Consider the following 21,879-nt stretch of genomic DNA (forward strand, 5'->3'; position numbering starts at 1 on the left):
CAGGTTGGATTTTCAATGCAAGATATTAAGAAAACAAAGTTCATTATAAAAGTAAATGAGATTTTTTTTTTTAATATGTTCATTCTGAACCATGCTTGAGTTTAAAATAATGGGGGCGGGGGAATGGGAGTTACAGAGCTAACATACCATTAGTTGTTTTTGAATTAAAAAGAATTTGACACATTTAGCTCAGCGTTTTTCATTTTGTTGTTTTAGGGAGTAGGTAACAGGAATAATTACAAAGAAATAAATGACAAAAAAAACTTCATTGAATAGATTGGGATTTATAATTCAAATAAATAGATGTCTGGACAAATAAGCACTGCTTCTAAATGTTTTGGCGTTATTTTTGATAAGCTCTGTACGCTCGCAAGCCTAAGGCAAACTTAATTAAAATCAAATAAGAAATCAAAAGTGAAAAGAATGTGCCCATCTATATTCCATTTCTTTCCTGACATAGAATTATATGACCAGAGTAATCATGTTCAGGATAATCTGCTGCAAACACATTTTGTTTTATGAAATGAAATTCCTCAGGAGAAAAAAAATAAAACCTCTCAAGGCACTATTTGAATTTTAGAAAAATAAAAGCTTTGCTAACTTAATTTATCTCTATGATCCACTGTTTCATTTTTTTAGATTCAAGAAAGCTTAAAGGGAAGTGAAAGAGAAAAAAAAAAGTGTTCTAATGTGTTAGAGCATTTTATTGTTCTACTACTTGCATATAACTATGTGTTAACCCTTGCAAATTTAAAGTCAACTCCAGGGCCGCAATACACTATGGAATGGATCTGGTGAACCAATGACAAGAGGCAATGGAGTGCGGCTAGCTTGCATTAGTAGTAGTCCTGAACCTACCTAGGTATACTTTATTTTTGTAACTGTCTATTCCAAGAGAACAAAGCACATTTGATAACAGGAGAAAATAAAAAATCTTTTAAAGGGATAGTAAACAGCAAAAATGTTATTGTTATAAAAGATAGATAATCCCTTTATTTACCATTCCCCAGTTTTGCATAACAAACACTGCTATAGAAATATACTTTGTACCTCTGTAATTACCTTGTATCTAAGCTTCTTCTAAGATCTTTTGACAGACTTGCATTTAAGGCAATTAGTGCTGACTCTTAAATTACTCCACGTGCATGAGCACAATGTTATTTCTATGAAACACATGAACTAACGCTCTCTAGCTGTGAAAACTGAAAACTGGGAAATGCATTCAGATAAGAGATGGCCTTCAAGGACTTAGAAATTAGCATATGAGCCTACCTAGGTTTAGCTTTCAACTAAGAATAACAAGAGAACAAAGCAAAATTGGTGAATAAAGTAAATTGGAAAATTGTTTAAAATGACATGCCCTATCTAAATCATAAACGTTTAATTTGGACTTTACTATCCTTTTAACATTGCATTCTATTTCTAAATCATGAAAGTTTAATTTTTATTTTCATTTACCTTTAAAGATTTATACTTCACTGTATTTTTATTTTTTGGCACTGTAGTGTAAAGAGACACTAATAATGAAAACTCTTATCAGAAGTCCGGGTTCAACTAACATATTTATATGGTAATAACAATCAGCTAGATTACGAGTTTTCAGCGCTATAGGGAAATTAACGACTGCCACAAAAGCGGCGTTATTTCTCCTCCTTATAGCGTTGCTATTACAGGTTTGCAAAAAGCAGACTTGTGCGGGTGATTTGGTGGTGTTGAGCTCCATACCGCACCGAAATACAAGCACTGCTTTGACGTGCTCGTGCACAATTTCCCCATAGACATCAATGGGGAGAGCCGGGAAAAAAGAAGCCTAACACCTGCGTTCGCGGAAACAAAAGCTCCGTAACGAAGTCCCATTGATGACTATGGGGAAAGAAAAAGTTACGTTTTAACCTAACACCCTAACATAAAACCCACGTCTGAACACAACTAATCTGCTGCCCCCAACATTGTTGCAACCTGCATAATGTTTTTAACCCCTAATCTGCGCCCTTAACATCTCTGCCACCTAAATAAAACTATTAACCCCTAATCTGCCGCTCCCGATATCGCCGCCACCTACATTACAGTTATTAACCCCTAATCTGTTGCCCCCAATGTCGCTGCCACTATACTAAAGTTATTAACCCCTAAACCTCTGGGATCCAACATCACTAATACTAAATAAATATATTAACACCTAAACCTAACCCTAACCCTAAGCATAACCCTAACGTAACCCTTACCCTAACGTAACCCTAACGCTAACACCCCCTAACTTAAATATAATTAAAATAAATCTAAATAAACCTTACAATTATTACCTAAATAATACCTATTTAAAACTAAATACATACTTACCTGTAAAATAAAACCTAAGCTAGCTACAATATAACTAATAGTTATATTGTAGCTATCTTAGGTTTTATTTTTATTTCACAGCTAAGTTTGTATTTATTTTAACTAGGTGGACTAGTTAGTTAATAGGTATTAACTATTTACTAACTACCTAGTTAAAATAAATACAAATGTACCTGTAAAATAAAACCTAACCTGCCTTACACTAAAAACTAACATTACAATAAAATAAAATAAATTAAATTATTAAAATACAATTTTCTAAATTACAAAATAAATAAACACTAAATTACAAAAAATTAAAAATGAAATTATCAAAAATAAAAACGAACTACTCCTAATCTAATAGCCCTATCAAAATAAAAAAGCACTCCAAAATAAAAAAAACCTAGCCTACACTAAACTGCCAATGGCCCTTAAAAGGGCCTTTTGCGGGGCATTGCCCCAAACATATCAGCTCTTTTAACTGTAAAAAAAATACAAACAACCCCCCCAACAGTAAAACCCACCACCCAACCAACCAACCCCCCAAATAAAATTTATCTAAATAAACCTAAGCTAACCATTGCCCTAAAAATGGCATTTGGATAGGCATTGCCCTTAAAAGGGCATTTAGCTCTTTTACATTGCCCAAATCCTAAGCTAAAAAAAACCCACCTGAAAAACCCATAAAAAACCTAACACTAACCTGCAACGATCCACTTACAGTTATCGAAGTCTGGACATCCATCCTCATCCAGCCGGCGAAGTCATCATCCAGGCGGCAAGAAGTCTTCATCCGGGCTGCCTCTTCCATCTTCATCCAGCCGGTGAAGTCCTCATCCAGACGACAAGAAGTCTTCATCCAGACGGCATCTTCTATCTTTATCCATTCGGCGCGGAGCGGGTCCATCTTCAAGACATCCGGCGCAAAGCATCCTCTTCTTATGATCGTCGCTGGAAAATGAAGTTTCCCTTTAAGTGATGTCATCCAAGATGGTGTCCCTTACATTCCTATTGGCTGAAAGATTTCTATCAGCCAATAGGAATTAAAGGGGAAACAATCCTATTGGCTGTTGCAATCAGCCAATAGGATTGAGCTTTCATCCTTTTGGCTGATCCAATCAGTCAATAGGATTGAGCTCTCATTCCATTGGCTTATTGAAACAGCCAATAGGATGAAAGCTCAATCCTATTGGCTGATTGCAACAGCCAATAGGATTTTTTCCCCTTTAATTCATATTGGCTGCTAAAAATCTTTCAGCCAATAGGAATGTAAGGGACGCCATCTTGGATGACGTCACTTAAAGGGAAACTTCATTTTCCAGTGACGATCGTAAGAAGAGGATGCTCAGTGCCGCATGTCTTGAAGATGGACCCGCTCCGCGCCGGGTGGATAAAGAGAGAAGATGCCGTCTGGATGAAGACTTCTTGCCGTCTGGATGAGGACTTCGCCGGCTGGATGAAGATGGAAGAGGCCGCCCGGATGAAGACTTTTTGCCACCTGGATGATGACTTTGTCGGCTGGATGAGGATGGATGTCCGGACTTCGATAACTGTAAGTGGATCGTCAGGAGTTAGTGTTAAGTTTTTTTATGTTTTTTTTGGGTGGTTTTTTTGCTAGCTTAGGGTTTGGGCAATGTAAAAGAGCTAAATGCCCTTTTCAGGGCAATGGTTAGCTTAGGTTTATTTAGATAGGTTTTTATTTGGGGGGTTGGTTTGGTGGTGGGTTTTACTGTTGGGGGGTGTTTGTATTTATTTTTACAGGTAAAAAAAGCTGATTTCTTTGGGGCAATGCCCCACAAGAGGACCTTTTAAGGGCCATTGGCAGTTTAGTGTAGGCTAGGTTTTTTTTTTATATTTGGGGGCTTTTTTATTTTGATAGGGCTATTAGATTAGGAGTAATTCGTTTTTATTTTTGATAATTTCGTTTTTTATTTTTTGTAATTTAGTGTTTATTTTTTTTGTAATTTAGAAAATTGTATTTTAATAATTGAATTTATTTTATTTTATTGTAATGTTAGTTTTTAGTGTATGGCAGGTTAGGTTTTATTTCACAGGTAAGTTTGTATTTATTTTAACTAGGTAGTTAGTAAATAGTTAATAACTATTTACTAACTAGTCTACCTAGTTAAAATAAATACAAATTACCTGTGAAATAAAAATAATACCTAAAATAGCTACAATATAATTATTAGTTATATTGTAGCCAGCTTAGGTTTTTTTTACAGGTAAATCTGTATTTAGTTTTAAATAGGAATTATTTAGGTAATAATTGTAAGGTTTATTTAGATTTATTTTAATTATATTTAAGTTAGGGGGTGTTAGGGTTAGACTTAGGCCTAGGGTTATGTTAGGGTTAGGGTTAGGGATTAATATATTTATGTAGAGTTAGTGATGTGGGAGGTCAGAGGTTTAAGGGTTAATAATTTATTTAAGTATATTTTGTTGTGGGGGGCTTGCAGTTTAGTGGTTAATAGCTTTATTATAGCGGCAGTGTGGGTGGACGGCAGATTAGGGGTTAATAATCTTTAAATAGTGTTTGTGATGTGGGAGGGTGGTAGTTTAGGGGTTAATAGGTTTATTATAGTGGACACAATGTCGGGGAGCGGCAGAATGGGGGTTACTAATTTTTTTTAGTGGCGGCGATGTCTGGAGCGGCAGATTAGGGGATTAATAAATTTATTTTAGTATTTGCAATGCGGGAGGGCCTCGGTTTAGGGGTTAATAGGTAGTTTATGGGTGTTAGTGTACTTTTTAACACTTTAGTTATGAGTGTTATGCTACAGCTTTGTAACGTAAAACTCATAACTACTGACTTTAGATGGCGGTACGAATCTTGTTGGTATAGGGTGTACCGCTCACTTTTTGGCCTCCCAGGCAAACTTATAATACTGGTGCTATGGGAGTCCCATTAAAAATAACTTTTTAAAAGTGCGGTATTTACATTGCGTGACGGCCAAAAAGGTGTGCGCAAAACTCGTAATCTAGCTGAATATTAATGTGAATTTTATAACAATCATCTTATTGTCAGGCTAAAAAAATGTAAATAAAAAAATCTGAAAATCTGAAACATATTTTATTCAGAAACTGAACATTTTGTATCAAAAAGCAACACTTTTGTCAATGGAATTGTTGAATACAGACCCTGAATGTGAGCTAGTAAAAATCTTTGTCTTTATGCAAGAGCCGTCTGGAAAGAGTTATGTTTTAACAAAGAATAACAAGATTAAAAAGTAAGGGCTAGATTACGAGTGGAGCGCTATTTATCGCTCCCTCACGATAACGGCGCTCAATTTAATCTTTTTGAGCGCATCAGTTACCATGCATATTACAAGTTAAAAGTAAAAATGTTTCGCTCACATGACAATCCAACACGCTTAAAAATGAGGTATAAACCCATTACTTAAAAAAGTGAATTCTCCGGTTCAGAATGAAGGGGTCAAATGCTCCTCTAGTTTGCAGATGATCAACATAGTTATTGTTATTATATAGATATTCTTCTTTATAGCATTGATTATCCCGAAGGACCACATATTAGGCGACCTTGTAAAAAAACATCCTGAAATAATATTTAGAAAAGCTGAAAACCTGAAAAATAAACTAGCCCCTAGTGAATTCAGGAGAAACTGTAATCTTAAAGATATAAATTTATTGGGAAAAGATATAAAAGGATTCTATCCATGCCACAAATGTTTAGCCTGTAAATATAGTGGTAAAATCAAGAAAGTAATTTCTACAACAAATAAAAAAGAATTTGTTATACAAGATTGCATAAAAGGTTCAGATAAAGGCATCATTTATTTAATTGAATGTCCTTGCCATAGACAGTATTTAGGACAAACCCAGCGCATGTTAAGAGATCAAATAAGAGAGCACCTCTGTAACACTAAAAATGATTACAAGGGACACCTACTGTCTAAACACTTTAGGGACAATCATAAATTAGGGACAATCCCTAAAGTATTGGGGAATTAAAAAGGTTAAAAGGGACTGGAGATGCGGGGATTTTGAAAGAAAACTCTTGTACCATGAAGCGAACTTGTTATTTAATTTGGGCACCCTTGTCCCAAATGGCCTAAATGCCGAATTGGATTTAAATCCTTTAATTCATGAATAATTGATAACAGAGAATATACACAATTGCTCCATAATAAGATTCTAGTCAACTACCCCCCCCCCCCCCCCCCACACACACAATTTTATTGTTCTGCATCCTGGAAACTACACATACATTATTGGGATCTAGGATTGAAATATTAGTCTTCCTAGATTTATAATGAATTCACACTTGCCACAGTTATTCGCCATCACTATTTAAAAATATTTAAAATATATTAAAATGTTTTATACATATAAGATTTTAGGATTTCACACCAAAATCACAGATTAATGAATCATCACCTAAGTTAAAATTCTAAATGTTCTGTAATTAATTCACTGTTATCCCTATTCCAAACTTTATCCCGCTACCCACATATATGCTCTAAGCACAATTTCTTCTTTTTCTCACATTTAGCAATTTTTAAATACTCATGAAACTTACACACATAAATGTGAAAACATTCCCACATGATTGGGATTTATTATTTTGATTTACTATTTACTTTCACTACACTAATTATTTTATTTTTTACTTTTTATAAACCTTTGTATTACAAAAAATGATAAGATGTGAATGATGAAATTCTAATACTTCCTTTGAGATCAAATGTGGTAATAAAGATTGTTGAGGATAGATTATGCTAGCTGACATTTGTAAGTCATATATATGTTTTACTGGTAGACTGTATATGTTTTTTGTATCATTGTAAATTTAAATCAGATATCCAAAAAATTAGCAAAATTGCTCGATAAATAATTGATCCACTAATTGTAACCAATTTAGAACAAAAAGAACACCTACACCTTTAAGAGGTGTGACTAACAGGTACTGTAATATGACCACTATGGGAAAGAGTAAAAAAGGACAACTAAAACAAAAGAGAGGCATCTTGATAAAGGCCACTATTTGGGCTGAGACACGTAGATGATCCGATGATCCTTTACTAGCTAAATTCAGAACGCTCTGACAAAAAGCTGGTTTGCTACATCTTCACGGAAGATTCAACAAGACCGCACCCGATTGGCCAATCCACGGCATGTGACTTCCAAAAGTGGAAGAAAGATTGGAGCCGGAGAAGCGGAGAGCTACAGAGAGTCAGCCTAAGGATACGAGTGCGAAAAGAAATGCTGCCACACTGGATACACAGGATAAAAGTGGTGAAGTAAGTGGTGAAGTATACCGGGCGATTCTCCTAACACTGGGACTTCCTAAGAAAAGCAGGTACTGTTCTTCAAAATACCCCAGAATACCATAGTGACATATAGGATAGACTTTGAATAGTCCCCACAATACAAGTGGATAGCCGCTGAGAGATACTAGCTCTGCTTACACACGGACTACCGCTGAGAGCTACTTATATTTTACACAGTAACGTTTCCCTATCATATTTAATACCATAGATTAGGTTTACTCATTGTTGCATAGCTCTTAGAATTACATAGCATAGACAGGTCTGAATTAAATGGCATTTTATATGTTAATTACTACCGGTGGTATATTTCTTAATTTTGTATATTGTTTTTAATATTGTCAAACTTTTTATGATAAATATATATCTGTTCTCATATGGGACACCTATTTTAATGATAAATATATCTCTTCTTAATCCTACTGTTTGTGGTTTGCTTTTGTAGCGCATCTTTTTTTTCCTTTTAAGTTTCTTTATAGCATTATGTCAGTATATCATGCTGAAGGGTTTACTTCAGATCTTACATTTACTAGTTTTACTATTCTGACATGATCTATACATCATACAACTAATTATATAATTGGTTTTGTGAAAGCATTGTTAGTATATAACTGATTGCAGACTTACAGGTTTATACTATTGAGTTTTGGATCTTTTTATAAGAATGAATAAAGAGAATTGGTCTTAAAAAATTATGATTAATGGTTTCTTTTGCCTAATATAAGGCTTAGTTTTTGGGTGTATTCTATATGGTAAAAACACAGGGAACTATTATTTGTACTGAGTGTCTTTAAATTCCTCCTTTTTAACCATTATATTTTAAAATGTATTTAATATCATGAATTCCAAAGTTTATTAGATATGATAAATGGAATGATCCAGCCCTTTACAAGATTTCTTTTTAAAATAGTTGAAAAAATCATTTGTTGATTTCAATATGCAACTGAAAGTTTATTTCAAGTTTCGATTTCTTAAATATTAGATAAACTCTTGCAAATATGTCATATGTTGTGAATTACAATTTATTTATAAACACATACTCTAAAATAAAAGACATGTATATTTTACGATTTACACAATTTTCTTCTGTTAGTGACATTCCCTAGTGGAGAGATTCAATACACAATTAGGCTTTAAAACTGAGAAAATAACTGATTGTGTAGATTCTATATAAATCTGAACATGCATCCATTTTACATTTCATTCACATTCTACACTCAAGAGATTACTTCCATTCATATAATTACAATAAATTAGATGCTGCAAAAATGTATGTAATTTTATACTTACCAAACAAAATGAAAGGGTGGAAATAGTATGTCATGGTTTAGTGACTGTTAATTGGATGTAAAATCTATCTTCAACTGATATTCTAGCCACCTGTGCCCACTGTTTTACATAAAGCTTGGGAATACGCTATAACATTTGTTATTAAATACAGATTATTACGTTGTATATCTTAGTGATACAAGCATAATGATATATAATTAGGTTTAATTTTGGTGTGAAAATATCTGGTTACTCTTTCTTTGTTGGCATGAACTTTTCCATTCTACCTAAATCCACTGACAAAAAAAAGCATGTGTTTTTTCAAAGCACCAACATGACCCCCCATTTCTGAGTCCACTCCATCCATTCACAATAAGACACAACCAACTTTATGGGGAAGAAAAGGCTGCAGCCTGTTTATTAAATCAACATACAAGTTAAACTTTATCAACATTACAACCTCTTATCTAACAATCCACCCAGTGCTTGCTTTTAACCTCTCCATAAGCCCCCACCCCTTTTCAGGGGCGGGGCGTCCACCATCACTTTCCACTTTCTCTTACCGACAGAAGTACCAGCCACTATCTATCAGGCGTAAGCCTCAACAGATCACAGCAAGCACCCCGCTGTAGCTGCAACAACCAACCTAGTTTCCATTCCTGGGGAGGGAGGGTGGGAAAACTTCCCCCTTCCGTGCTGCTCACAACTCTGCAACTGACAGCTCTCAGCAGGGGAGGAGTATTTATCTCCTCCTATCACTCTCAACCCCCACAGCGGAGCCTACCATCGCTCCCATAAAGTGGGGGTCAAATAGCCCTTTCTCCATGCGTCCGCCGGGCTAGACTTGACCCCCCATTTCTGAGTCCACTCCATCCATTCACAATAAGACACAACCAACTTTATGGGGAAGAAAAGGCTGCAGCCTGTTTATTTAATCAACAACACAAGTTAAACTTTATCAACATTAAAACCTCTTATCTAACAATCCACCCAGTGCTTGCTTTTAACCTCTCCATAAGCCCCCACCCCTTTTCAGGGGCGGGGCGTCCACCATCACTTTCCACTTTCTCTTACCGACAGAAGTACCAGCCACTATCTATCAGGCGTAAGCCTCAACAGATCACAGCAAGCACCCCGCCACCACTCGCATTCAGCGAGTACCGCCACACAGGGCTAAGGCCTTTTCGATCCCCTCAATAAATAGTGAAATTAAATAGGTGCAGACCAACTTCATTCAAATGAACCCCATCCTTCAAATAGAAACACCTGCCCGACTCCCCTTCAAATTCCACATGTCTAATGCTCACTCCGCCCAGCTTCCTAACATACCCACTGACCGTCCTATTTACCTTCCTTCTGGATGCTTCCAATTTCCTGGTGTCCCAAGCTGACCGCCACACCACCCTGCTCTCAATTTCTGACCACACCAAAATCATACCTGGGAACAGTGATAACAACCTATCTATCCCACTCTTCATTTCCCACAGCAAATCTTTCTGAGGCATACACCCTAAGTCATTCCCTCCCACATGGAGAACCAACAAAAGAGGGGGGTCAAACACCCTTGCATACTCTGATACCTTCCCGACCACTTGGGCCCACTTCATACCTCGGACCCCCAACCAACGTAAATGCACCTGCTCCCTGGAGAAACCCAACTGCAACCCATTGTCCTTAACAGCTGCCGCTTTCCTCGCCCAAAATATGTAGGAGTGCCCTAAGATCCAGCAAGACACCGGCCCTGTCAAATAAAGCAAAAATTTTCATTTGTCAATAAACCCCTGGCTGAACCACCAACCCTTGCCTCACGTAACCTTGAAATCTTTCAGACCTCCATCTGCCAATCTTTCTGATCACCCCCCCATCCAAACCTAAGGATGCTGCCTCCATCGCTGCCCCAATCCGAAATGAATGGGAACTGAAGTCTTCACCTCTCAACCCCATCGGCACAAATGCCTTACGCACCACCGCCACAAACTGATACCTAGATAAGGGCATCCCATCACTGTGTACCAACAGTGGACCCGATGAATTATTAGATACCTCAAAAAATTCCCAGACCGAACCAACCGGACAGCAACGGCCCCCAATCTCCCGCAGCACAACCATAGCACCTCTCCCTTCCTGATCCGTCTTGGACTTTCTCACCCAAAGCTCCACCAAATCTTCCTTCAACACCACGTCCTGCCTTGCCAAGCCTCCTAAGTCCCCCCGATTCCTCCCCATCAGCTCCGATACCCTAAATGCTCCGAAAAAAGCCAGCACACATGCCATCTTGAATAATTTTTCCTCGTAACCTGATGAACAAATACCCCCCAGCTTCCCAATCACACCTTCTAATATGGCAAATGTTAGCGGCCGCCTACCATCTGCCCGCGACTTCCTCTTACACAGACTCTTCACCGCCATCCGCACCACAAAGATTTTTGTCAAATCTACCTGTCCCAACAGTTTGAACAGGAACGCCAAAGCCGCCATCCTCCACCGTATTTCTGAGGGCGACAGCCCTTCTCTCCCCCAGCATTTTATCCACTCCACCAAAGTTCTCATCCCCTCCTCCACAGTACTTTCTTGATAATCCTGCTCCATCCTATTCCTCCACAACTTCCACACTCGGACGTAAGCCCTCCATGTGTTAGGAGCTAAAGCCCCTTGTACCAAACTCAATGTTCCTGGCAGCCAAGCTGCCACAGATCCTCTGGGCACTCCCGGCCTTCTACATCCGCCCCTGGAGCCACCTCTCGAAATCGATCCCACTGGAACCGGGATAAAGAATCAGCAATTACATTAAGACGTCCAGGGACATGTACTGCCCTCCATGATACATTACACCTCAAGCATTCCAACACAAATGCCCTTAGTAAACGGATCACGGCCAGAGAATTTGCTGTCAAGTGATTAATCGCCCATACCACCCCCAAATTGTCAGAGTGGAAACAAACCCTTTTGTCCCTGAGGTGTTCAGGCCAAATTCTCAACGCTACCACCAATGGGAACAACTCCAGAAATGTCAGATTCCTTGTCAACCCCCATTCCACCCAGACCTCCGGCCAGGCCCCCGCACACCACATACCATTCAGGAAAGCCCCAAATCCATGAGCACCCGACGCATCTGTAAACAAACACAATTGGTCGTCCGACCAACCGGCCTCCTGGATCAACAAAGCTCCATTAAAGTCTTCCAAAAAGATTTTCCAAATCTTCAAATCCTCCTTCATATCTGACGATATGCGGATGTGAAATTTTGGATTAGAAACTCCAGTTGTAGCCAGTGACAATCTGCGACAGAAAATCCGCCCAATGGGAATAATCCGACCAGCAAAATTTAATTTACCCAACAGCGATTGCAGTTCCTTAAGTAAGACTTTCTTCTTGCTCAGGACCCCGTCAATCACCTCCCGCAGATCCCGGACTTTGTCCTCCGGGAGTCTGCATTCCATTCTGACCGAATCAATCTCAATCCCCAGAAAACTCAGAATCGTTGCCGGGCCCTCCGATTTTTCTTCCGAAATCGGAATACCAAACTCCTGAGCCACCTCACCAAAAACCGCTACAAGGAGCTCACATATACCGGACCCAACCGGGCCCACAAAGAGGAAATCGTCCAAGTAATGCACTACTGAGACCTTCCCGACCTCTTCTTCACCACCCACTCCACGAACGAGCTGAACCTCTCAAAATATGAACAGGAAATTGAACAGCCCATCGGGAGGCAAAGGTCGACATAAAACCGATCCTCAAATTTGCACCCCAAGAGGTGATGGGACCTCGGGTGAACAGGCAATAGTCTGAAAGCGGATTCAACATCCACATACACCCTAAGTAATTCCCTCCCACATGGAGAACCAACAACTGAGTGGGGTCAAACACCCTTGCATACTCTGATACCTTCCCGACCACTTGGGCCCACTTCATACCTCAGACCCCCAACCAACGTAAATGCACCTGCTCCCTGGAGAAACCCAACTGCAACCCATTGTCCTTAACAGCTGCCGCTTTCCTCGCCCAAAATATGTAGGAGTGCCCTAAGATCCAGCAAGACACCGGCCCTGTCAAATAAAGCAAAAATTTTCACTTGTCAATAAACCCCTGGCTGAACCACCAACCCTTGCCTCACGTAACCTTGAAATCTTTCAGACCTCCATCTGCCAATCTTTCTGATCACCCCCCCATCCAAACCTAAGGATGCTGCCTCCGTCGCTGCCCCAATCCGAAATGAATGGGAACTGAAGTCTTCACCTCTCAACCCCATCGCCACTAATGCCTTACGCACCACCGCCACAAACTGATACCTAGATAAGGGCATCCCATCACTGTGTACCAACAGTGGACCCGATGAATTATTAGATACCTCAAAAAATTCCCGGACCGAACCAACCGGAGAGCAACGGCCCCCAATCTCCCGCAGCACAACCATAGCACCTCTCCCTTCCTGATCCGTCTTGGACTTTCTCACCCAAAGCTCCACCAAATCTTCCTTCAACACCATGTCCTGCCTTGCCAAGCCTCCTAAGTCCCCCCGATTCCTCCCCATCAGCTCCGATACCCTAAATGCTCCGAAAAATGTCAGCACACATGCCATCTTGAATAATTTTTCCTCGTAACCTGATGAACAAATACCCCCAGCCTCCCAATCACACCTTCTAATATGGCAAATGTTAGCGGCCGCCTACCATCTGCCCGCGACTTCCTCTTACACAGACTATTCACCGCCATCCGCACCACAAAGATTTTTGTCAAATCTACCTGTCCCAACAGTTTGAACAGGAACGCCAAAGCCGCCATCCTCCTCCTTATTTCTGAGGGCGACAGCCCTTCTCTCCCCCAGCATTTTATCCACTCCACCAAAGTTCTCATCCCCTCCTCCACAGTACCGTCTTGATAATCCTGCTCCATCCTATTCCTCCACAACTTCCACACTCGGACGTAAGCCCTCCATGTGTTAGGAGCTAAAGCCCCTTGTACCAGACTCAATGTTCCTGGCAGCCAAGCTGCCACAGATCCTCTGGGCACTCCCGGCCTTCTACATCCGCCCCTGGAGCCACCTCTCGAAATCGATCCCACTGGAACCGGGATAAAGAATCAGCAATTAAATTAAGACGTCCAGGGACATGTACCGCCCTCCATGATACATTACACCTCAAGCATTCCAACACAATAGCCCTTAGTAAACGGATCACGGCCGGAGAATTTGCTGTCAAGCGATTAATCGCCCATACCACCCCCAAATTGTCAGAGTGGAAACAAACCCTTTTGTCCCTGAGGTGTTCAGGCCAAATTCTCAATGCTACCACCAATGGGAACAACTCCAGAAATGTCAGATTCCTTGTCAACCCCCATTCCACCCAGACCTCTGGCCAGGCCCCCGCACACCACATACCATTCAGGAAAGCCCCAAATCCATGAGCACCCGACGCATCTGTAAACAAACACAATTGGTCGTCCGACCAACCGGCCTCCTGGATCAACAAAGCTCCATTAAAGTCTTCCAAAAAGATTTTCCAAATCTTCAAATCCTCCTTCATATCTGACGATATGTGGATGTGAAATTTTGGATTATAAACTCCAGTTGTAGCCAGTGACAATCTGCGACAGAAAATCCGCCCAATGGGAATAATCCGACCAGCAAAATGTAACTTACCCAACAGCGATTGCAGTTCCTTAAGTAAGACTTTCTTCTTGCTCAGGACCCCGTCAATCACCTCCCGCAGATCCCGGACTTTGTCCTCCGGGAGTCTGCATTCCATTCTGACCGAATCAATCTCAATCCCCAGAAAACTCAGAATCGTTGCCGGGCCCTCCGATTTTTCTTCCGAAATCGGAATACCAAACTCCTGAGCCACCTCACCAAAAACCGCCACAAGGAGCTCACATATACCGGACCCAACCGGGCCCACAAAGAGGAAATCGTCCAAGTAATGCACTACTGAGACCTTCCCGACCTCTTCTTCACCACCCACTCCACGAATGAGCTGAACCTCTCAAAATATGAACAGGAAATTGAACAGCCCATCGGGAGGCAAAGGTCGACATAAAACCGATCCTCAAATTTGCACCCCAAGAGGTGATGGGACCTCGGGTGAACAGGCAATAGTCTGAAAGCGGATTCAACATCCGCCTTCGCCAACATGGCTCCCCGGCCCGCCTTCCTCACTACCGAGATTGCCTTGTCAAAAGAGGCATACTTCACTGATACCAATTCCGGGTCAATGCCATCATTCACTGATATACCCCACGGGTAAGATAAATGATGTATCATCCGGAATTGCCCCGGGGTCTTCTTAGGCACCACCCCCAAAGGAGACACCCTTAGTCCCGGGAAAGGAGGTAGCCTGAATGGGCCCGCCATCCTCCCCAGTTTGATTTATTTCCCCAACTTCTCCCTCACCACCTCCGGAAATTCCCTTGCTGACTTTAAATTTCCCGTGAAGGACGGCCCCTCTTGCTCCTTAAAAGGAATCAAAAATCCCGAACTAAATCCCGTTAAGAGCAATTCTGCGTCCCCAATGTGCCCCCGCTCATTGGCATACGCCTCGAGCCACGGGACCATCTTTTTTACTTTCACCGGCGTCCGTGCCCGGTACACCCACTTCCCCTGGCCTGTTACCCATTCTGCTCCTTCGGAAACATTTCGCCCCGGAATGGATCCCTCCACACACCGAACACTCGTGTTTGTATTTACACGAGGATCCAAACTTACATTGCCCTTCATTAAACTGGAAGCACAGCCCTTTACGGATAGCTGTTCCAGTTCCTGCGCTGGCTCCAGGGATGCTCCCCGACTGTCCCGAACTCCAAAAGGTCGAGTCCCCCGCAATGGGTTCATCATTTCTAACCATATCCCCATATCCCTATCGTCCCACCGCATCTCTGGACGAACTGCCATTCGCTGCCTGAATCCCTCATCATACCTCCACCAGGCCATTCCCCCATAGGTCCCAAAGGCACTAGCTATCTCTTCATAATAGCCAAAAAGGGAAGCCCCCTGATCGGGGAACTTTTCACAAAAAACACTAGCTAAAATCCGAAAGGCCCGAGACCAATTCGCAAATGTCTTGGGCAACTTCCTCCACCTTTTCTTTCTTTCCTCCTCTTCCTTTTTCCCTTTCTCCTTCTCATCTTCCTTCACCTCTAACACATGCTCCAAGGGCAACAGGGAGAATATTTCCACAAATTCCCTCTTCCCTATCTTTTCCTGCAACTCGGCCGTTAGATGGATACCCAACGGGCCCACCGAGCATAAACAAGGCCTCCTAAGCGCCCCTTCCGGAACTCTAACCACTTCCTTACTCGTAGCCGGTGACTCACCTGCTACCGCAACCCCACTACTCTGCGCTGCTACTACCGGCCCTACTACTCCCTGCGTCCCTGCTGCTACTCCCGACGCTACTACGCCCTGCGTCCCCGAACCAGGGGCCACCCATGCCGCCGCAACAGGAACACCCCCACTGCTAGGCTTCTCCAATGCCGCCAATAACCCCTTCAGACCTGCCAATATCATGCCTCTCTCACCACTCTCCACCACAGTCACTCCTGGCGCACCCCCAGCCGTACCCTCACCTGTAGGCTGCTGCACCGTCACTGGGATTTGTGTCGACTCCGTCCCTTGTTCCCTCCTCTGCTCTCTCCTTTCGCTTTCAGGACCTCTGCTGATGTCCAGTCTCCTACGTACGTCGTCTCGTCTGGCAGGAGAACGTCCCCTGCCGTGCCTGCTCCTGTCCCGCTCTCTTTCTACCCGCGCTCGGGGTGGCGACCCAGACCTGCCTCCTCCCTGAAGCCGCCGTATTGGCGATCTCAACCTCCGGCGACCGCCGGAACCTCCTACCCTGACAGCGGGTGATGAGCCCCTCCTACCTGCACCTACAGACTGTAAAGAAGACATAGTCAAAACACCCCTTTCCCCCCCTTCAGCCCCCCGGCCTCCCTCCGCTTCCCCTTGCCCCGCCCCAACTGCACTCCGTTGGGGAGACAACATTTGAAGAAGCTGCACCAGGGTAGACATACCCCCTACCTGGCCAACCGTAACTGAACCCGACGGTGTTCCCTCCAATGGGTCCTCCTCTTCAAAGTTCCCACTGGCCTCCAACTCTAATGGTGGATCCGTGATGTCCTCCTGCCGTTCCCCAGTGCCACTCCTCCTGGCTTCCGCAGCCACCACACCCCTCCTGCTTCCCGCAGCATTCCCTGTAACCAGAAGAAAAGTTAATCACCCTGCACCCTAACCTGCCCCTTACAAACCCCCCCACTTTCCCTCCCCCTCCTAACCCCTCGTGATTCACCCCAGCTGACCAGCTGACCTCCCTTGCAATCCCCCTCAGACTGTCCCCCCACCCCTTCCCATCAATAAAACCCCTTCATACCTACATATCTAACTGCTCCCACCCCTTCCCTGTTCCTACCATTATATTAAACCTACCGACTGTTTACACCTCCTGTGTACTCTTTTTTTTTTTTTTATATAAGACCCGCCCCACCTGCCACCCAAGGTCCTCTCAGCCTACCTACTCCTACCAAACCTTCGGGCCTACTTTCTGACCATACCTTAGACCAACCTACCCTAACTACCATTTCCCTGTCCCTCCCGGTGTGCCTGGAAGCCGCAACATTCCCCATCCCTCCTCGTCAACACCCCCCACCAATCCCTTCTCTCTTACAGCTTCTTGCTGCCCACCTCCGCTCAGCCATATCCCAGTAACCCCTCCCCCTAATCCTTCACCCACTTGCGCTCATCATTACTGAGCCTTCTCCCACCTTCCCGCCACCTAGCCCACGTAAATAAAGCACCCCGTCTCTTCAGATACCCCCCTGCTCCCTCACCTCAGACCCAACTACCTACTCCCAGCCCGCAAACCCCTTACCACGATGCCAAGGGCTCACAATAATCCACCACCCCCGCTAATTCCCCTGATAAGCCAAAACCTATCCCCTCAACCGTCACATCCAAAACACCAGGCCCTAATCCCCCCCTGCAATCCTCTCTAACTCCGTTATCCCAGAATACCCCACCACTGAACCTAAAACCTAGTTCTCACCTTTACCCCCCTTCTCCTAATATCCCTACCACCGGGCTAAGTCCTGCCTCCACCTCCAACCCCAAGAAAACAAAATTGTCTCAAAACTCCACTACCTTTAGCCTTATTCTGGCTCCCGACCACTGCTCACTGGACCTAACTAACAAGAATCCCCTCCCCCCCCCTCCTCTGACTAACGCACACTAAGCCGGAACCCCTCTAACCCATCTAATCTGGCCTAATCCCTTTGCCTGTCCCTAACGGCCTCCCGGCCCTTGAAGCCCCCCCGAGCCTTATCCCGGCTCCCCACCCATACCCTTCCTTCAATATGCATACACTTTTATCCCCCCCATCCTTACCCATGTGCCTCCATAATTCCCCGTTACCCTTCACATCAAGATGGCCTCCACATTCCCCCATGCCTGCTTTGCCGCCCATATCTGCGATAGCTCAGCGGCACTCACCTTCGTCCACGCCGCCGGTCCCGCTCCTCAACGATCTCCGTCTGCCTCTTCCAGCGCCTGGTTCCTCCTGACGCCGTCCACCAATGACGTCAGCCACCGGCGCCGTGCTAGGACGCGACTCGGCCCCACCTCCTCCTCGACGACTTCTCCAGCTATCCGGCCTCACCGCTGCATCCGCTGGCCGCCCAGGCCCCGCGCTCCCTCTTCTGGACCTGGCGGCGTCGATCTCCGGACTCAGGCGCTCCAGTGGCCGCGACCTCCTGGCTGGCCGTCCTCTGGTCCCGCTCCTCGCCGACTCCTCAACCGGAACACCAACTGCCGCCACACCTCCGCTCAGCCGCTCCCGGATCCAGTCTTCGCCGTTCTGCCTGGCAGGGCTTCCATCCAACTCCAGGTAAGACACTACAGGTGAGTAAAACTTCCCCCTTCCGTGCTGCTCACAACTCTGCAACTGACAGCTCTCAGCAGGGGAGGAGTATTTATCTCCTCCTATCACTCTCCACCCCCACAGCGGAGCCTACCATCGCTCCCATAAAGTGGGGGTCAAATAGCCCTTTCTCCATGCGTCCGCCGGGCTAGACTTTCTCTACACCACCTCAAATATGACTTCTTAGGTTGGATTGTCAGATAGGTTTTATGAGAAAATATTTAAGTTAATCAGGAAATTTCAGTCAGCTCAAATATTCTCAAAACTTCCAAATCCTTTAGTTTACAGGAAAACAAAATCATATTATAATAAGGTACTGTAAGGTGCATGATACTTGTACAGCATTAACTTTAACATGTCTCAAATGCATAGTTAACTTATCCATTTTTTCAGTGTATTCCTTCATTTGGGTGACAAATATGGTCAAACATGTGCATGCACTTTTAATATTAGAACAAAAATAATGGTTCATAAATTATTCAGTATTTAGGTCCTGATTCTAAAAAGATCCCTGGGCTGGTGAGATTCTATAAGAATGCTTGCCAGCCCTTCTATTTCCCTGGTGGAATGATATAAAGCCACTTTTTACTATATTTTTATAAGGGAAGGAGATGCATACATTACAAAAGTGCACAATAAAATTTGTAAATTCAAAATGAATAATTGATCCATTCACACAAAAATAGGAAGGAAAAAATTGAATTGTTAAGATGCATCAATAATTGTTATTAAAATGTTCACCAAAAAAAATATTTTATAAAAATCCTAAAATTAATAGGTAAATTACACAGGAATACATTGTATTAACTATGCACATTATAAATCATAATTTAAGTACGCTGGATGTGCAACAAAAAAAAAAGCAATAAATTTGTACTTAAAAGTACAAAATACAAAGCTTAATTGTTAATTTTTCATAAAATGGGCTGAACATGGGCGTTCCATGGGCGTATATGAAATTTTCTCTCACATCCCAGCGTAATTCTATAAACATTTTCTTCGCACTAAAGTTCTCACTGTTTTTTCTTGCAAGTTAAAAAGTGGCGAGTTTTCACCAAAATATTGAAAATACTTTTTATTCTGAAAGAAAAACCTATGCATACTAACAGCAGAATTTGATTTGTACTAAGCCTAATATTTACATCTATCATTATTTGTATGGGAGGCATCTCGATACTCTCAGTGACAACTTTCAAGAATTGCATGAGGGCTGCCTCTGTGAGTGTTTGCTTGGAAAACCACATCCTGACTGGTAATTTTTTTAGAATCAGGGCCCTAGTCATGATAGACATATTTCCAAAAGAATTTTAGGCACATCATTGTATACATTGTCTAGTCAAAAACATGATTCTCTCCGGACACAAGGCTAGAAGTGGCGTTCAAATACCGGTATGAAATTGGAAATTGTTTGCCTTAGTCACAATTTGTTAGGATGACACCATGTCAACAACCTTGATATACATTGTAAAAAAGGTTCTCACACATTATTAAAGAGACACTAAACCTAACATTTTTCTTTCAAGTTTCAGATAGAGAATACAATTTTAAACAACATTCCAATTTACTTCTATTATCTAATTTGCTTCATTCTTTAGATATCCTTTGTTGAAAAAATAGCAATGCACATGGGTGTGCCACTCACACGAGGCATCTATGTGCAGCCACCAATCAGCAGCTACTGAGCCTATCTAGATATGCTTTTTAGCAAAGGATATCAAGATAATGAAGCAAATTAGAAAGTAGAAGTAAATTAGAAAGTTGTTTAAAATCACATGCTCTTTCTAAATCATGAAAGAAAAAAACAGAGTTTCGGGTCCCTTTAAGTTTAAGTTGAATAATGCTCAGATCTACAGACTGAGCCTCTACATCTTAGCTATTACTCAAAGCTGGTTTTTATGCTTTACAACTTTAATTTACTTTATAAAAAAAGCAACAAAAAAAAAGCAATGTGATGACAAACTGATCATCAGTATGCTGAGAGCTCAGAGATATTCGGATATATCATGAGGATGTCACTTGCTATGTGAATAAGTTCATTTTGAGATTTTAGAACAAGCATAGAAAAAAAACACCCATTCTGGGGTTACCCAACAAAGGGCTAGATTACAAGTGGAGCTGTATTTTGCGTTGTCGGATTGCACTCATATTATAAAGTTGAATGTAAACTGTTTTTTCTCCAGTGGTAACAAAAATCATGCTTAAAATAGAAATTAGAAAAAATCACAATCTTGTTTTCACATTCCCCCATAGAAGTCAATGGAGAAAAAAAGTTGGAAGCAAAACTAACAACCACTCTCTCGTGCAAACACCTTGACATATTCTCATTAGCGTAAACCCAACATGAAAATATGTTCTTTAACATGTTTGTAATATGCACATACCCAATTGCCTACTGTATTATGCGAAACATGATTGCATACTGTAATATGCGCATACCTGACATGAAAATATGAATATTTCATATTCCATTGTTCTTTACGTAACAGAATATGTTCTATTTATTCATAAATACATATTTCTGCATATTTCTGATGGATTTTGAAACAAATATTTATTTTTACCTATATATATAGATTATTATATATAGTTATGTACAGATATATATAATACTATCTATTTAGAAATACATATAACATATTCTGCTATGTGCAGAAAATTGGAATGTGAAATATTTACTGTAAATACATAGTTAAAACTTTTATTTGATTAAATTTATTTATATATATATATATATATATATATATATATATATATATATATATATACACATAATTAGACATGCATATGTACTGTATGTATCTCAATGTTAAAGCCCTTTGTCTGCCTATTGTTTCTAACACCTGAGATCTCCTATCTTTGAGACCTTATAACTTTTTAATGCAATATATATTTTTCTATTAGACAGTATTTTTATGAGTTGAAGTGTACTTTTGAATGTATTTTTGATGTGCTTTGTGACACTTTTTAGTTTCGGAAAACAGTTAACCACAGCTCTGAGATCACGGTAAAGAGTGATTTCACTAAACTTGTAATATGGGCGCAATTAAAATGGTGGGTTTTCGCGATCATTTGCACCTCATTTATAATCTAGCCCTAAA

This window comes from Bombina bombina, chromosome 3, assembly GCF_027579735.1.
Source record: "Bombina bombina isolate aBomBom1 chromosome 3, aBomBom1.pri, whole genome shotgun sequence".
Classification (NCBI taxonomy): Eukaryota; Metazoa; Chordata; class Amphibia; order Anura; family Bombinatoridae; genus Bombina; species Bombina bombina.